This window comes from Wasmannia auropunctata, unplaced genomic scaffold (genome assembly GCF_000956235.1).
Source record: "Wasmannia auropunctata unplaced genomic scaffold, wasmannia.A_1.0 LD336067.1, whole genome shotgun sequence".
Lineage (NCBI taxonomy): Eukaryota > Metazoa > Arthropoda > Insecta > Hymenoptera > Formicidae > Wasmannia > Wasmannia auropunctata.
The window spans coordinates 465,018-467,998 of record NW_012026823.1 but is presented as its reverse complement, the minus strand read 5'-3'; positions in this window follow the sequence as shown (position 1 = coordinate 467,998).

The window sequence follows — 2,981 nt, the reverse complement described above, 5'->3', positions numbered from 1 at the left end:
TTAATGCACACTTTCTGTTTAGTTCTTTGCGATGTGCAACACCACCGGTCTTGTAAAACCGTTCCAATAAACCGAATTATATTGAGAATCAGATCCATAGTGAAATTAGCATCCAAAAACCCACTCGTAATAACAAAAAAGATATGTAAGCTCAAAGCTAACTTTTTAAGATTGGTTATAATATCAACATAATCATCCACCGTCGAGAGAAATCTAGAAAGAAGTGAAAGTATATTATCGATCTGATTAAGTACAAAAAATTAGAAAAAATTAAAGTTATTCTTTTGTGTTATATAAAGTGTATTATCAAGAAAATAGGAAAAATAATATGAAAAGCATACATTATACTTACAATTAGCTGAAGAAAGCAAGGCGTCATATAACCTCAAAACAAGGCACAAGTCCACCCGATGAAATAACACAAAAAGAGTTTTCACTGTCCCAAGTTATATATACCAAATTACACAATATCAATTGTTGACACTTGTATAGATACGGATATACTGCAGTTCGATTCTTTCTACCGGGATATCTGTTGCACACGAATTATTAAGAATTTACTGTAAGACGACGTGCAACGACAACAACAGTGTAGTAGCAACAGTAAAACACAAGGAAAGATATAAATGAAAACAAAAGCCGCGCTTCTACTTTGTCCAGAGAAGGTAGCTTTTCCGCTTTCCTATATATACTATATATACATAAAATCTAAGAGCGCCAGCCGCCAAGAATATAGCGCATGCCCGCACGCGTGGTACTTATATGTATCACTATGTGTGTGTATGGAAATTGTCTAAAAACAATCTTACAAAACGTTTCTATAACGTTTTCTAAAATAGTTTAAATAACGTAACAAATTTTCAACGTTTATTTTTTCAGCTTAAACGTTAAAAACTAATTTTCAACGTTCATTAAACGTATTCTTAAACTAACTGTATTGCTTGGGTGGCTTCCCGATCAACAAGAACCCAGCACATCAACGATTGAAGGAACTGAGCCTGTATCAACGAGTTCGCCATCTAAAGAGTCACCTTTTGAAGATCGTCATGAAGATGACCAGTTAATGGAAACCCCGAAGCCACACAATTTACCTCAACGTGAATTGCGGAATAGAGGCGAATTGAAGCCATCTCGTCGGTTAATTGAGCTGATGCTTGCTGAGATTGATGAACCAGAAAATTTTTCATAAGCACTCAATTCTCTAAATAAGCAACACTGGGAAGCAGCTATGTAAGAGGAAATGAACTCGTTAAAGGAAAATTCAACCTGGTCCCTGGTTGAGTTATCAGCTGGTCGTAAAGCTATTTCAAATCGCTGGATTTACCGTGTCAAACGAAATGCTGAAGGAAATATTAGCCGTTATAAAGCTAGACTCGTTGCCAAAGGCTTCAGCCAACGAGAAGGAGTTGACTATAGTTCGAAACGTTCAGTCCTGTTGCTCGATTTGATACCATTCGTACTGTATTAAGTATTGCTGCCAACAAAAGATTAAATCTGGCTCAATTTGATGTACAAACTGCCTTTTTGAATGGTGTAATCGAAGAAGACATTTATATGAATCAACCTGAAGGTTACATGGACGGGGCTAATCGTGTGTGTAAGCTTCATAAGAGTCTGTATGGGTTAAAACAATCCAGATGCTGGAACACACGATTCAAGGATGTTATGACGAGTCTTGGACTTCGGCAAAGTAACGCGGACCCATGTTTGTTCTACAGCATATCTGGTAATGAGAAGCTAATTGTTGTCTTATATGTTGATGACGGGCTAGTGGCTACAACAAATAAAGCAAGTATTAATGGATTCCTTACCAGTCTAGAATATGAGTTCAAGATAACTGTGGAACCGCTTGGATCATTTCTAAACGTACTAATTAATCGTCAAAAGAATGGTTCTATTTTTATTAGCCAAAAGGGGTATGCTGAATCAATACTCAAAAGATTTAATATGGAGGATGCAAATCCAGTCTCTGTACCAATTGAGAAATGTCAACTGATCGAAGATTCTGGAGGTGCACTGATTAACGTCCCATACCGAGAGGTTATCGGATGTTTGATGTATCTGGCAGTAGCAACTCGCCCAGACATTGCCTATGTTGTAAACTATGCATCGCAGTTTCTGGAAGAACCAAAGCAGAAACACTGGATATTGGTCAAACGAAGTTTCAAATACATTAAAGGTACAGCCGGCCTTGGAATTCATTATAAGGTTGCTGAAAGAACTGGTAAATTTGAAGTGTTCAGCGATGCAGACTACGCTAGTGACTCAACCACACGAAGATCCGTCAGCGGAATTGTTCTCACATATAGCGGAGGAGCTATAGTTTGGGCAAGCAGGAAACAAGACTGTGTATCACTGTCAACCACCGAGGCGGAATACATTGCTTCCAGGAAAGCTGCCAAAGATACTATGTGGTTAACGCGATTATTTAGCGAGATTTCTCCGTTAAAGACTTTGCCTGTACTTCTTGTTGATAACGCTAGTGCTATAAAACTTAATTGAAGAATCCTATCTTTCACAGACGATCTAAGCACATAGAAGTAAGATTTCATTTTGTCCGCGAGTGTTATCAACGGAAGCGGTTAAATATTGAACATGTATCGAGCAAAGATCAGTTGGCTGATATTCTTACCAAGCCTATTCCTCGTGTGCAATTTGAGCGTTTGCGAACAATGTTAGGCATGTTGAATGTCGAAAAAAATCCTTGTATGGACATTAAGTCTCTGAGTTAAGTGTGTTAGTAAATGCTCACCTCTTTTTTGTTTTTTTTTTTGTTTGTTTCAGTTATTTGTGAAAATTTAAAGTTTTAGGGGAAATGTTGAGATGAAACTTTTAAATTCTCTGCTATGCCAACCTGTTCATTTTCTTTTTTCTCTTCAGTTGGCACTACATGTGTGTGTCCTTTTGACTTGATTTTCTCTCTATGTAATTCTTTATACTCACTGCTAAAACTTACTGTTACCGCCATTATTCATTCTTCG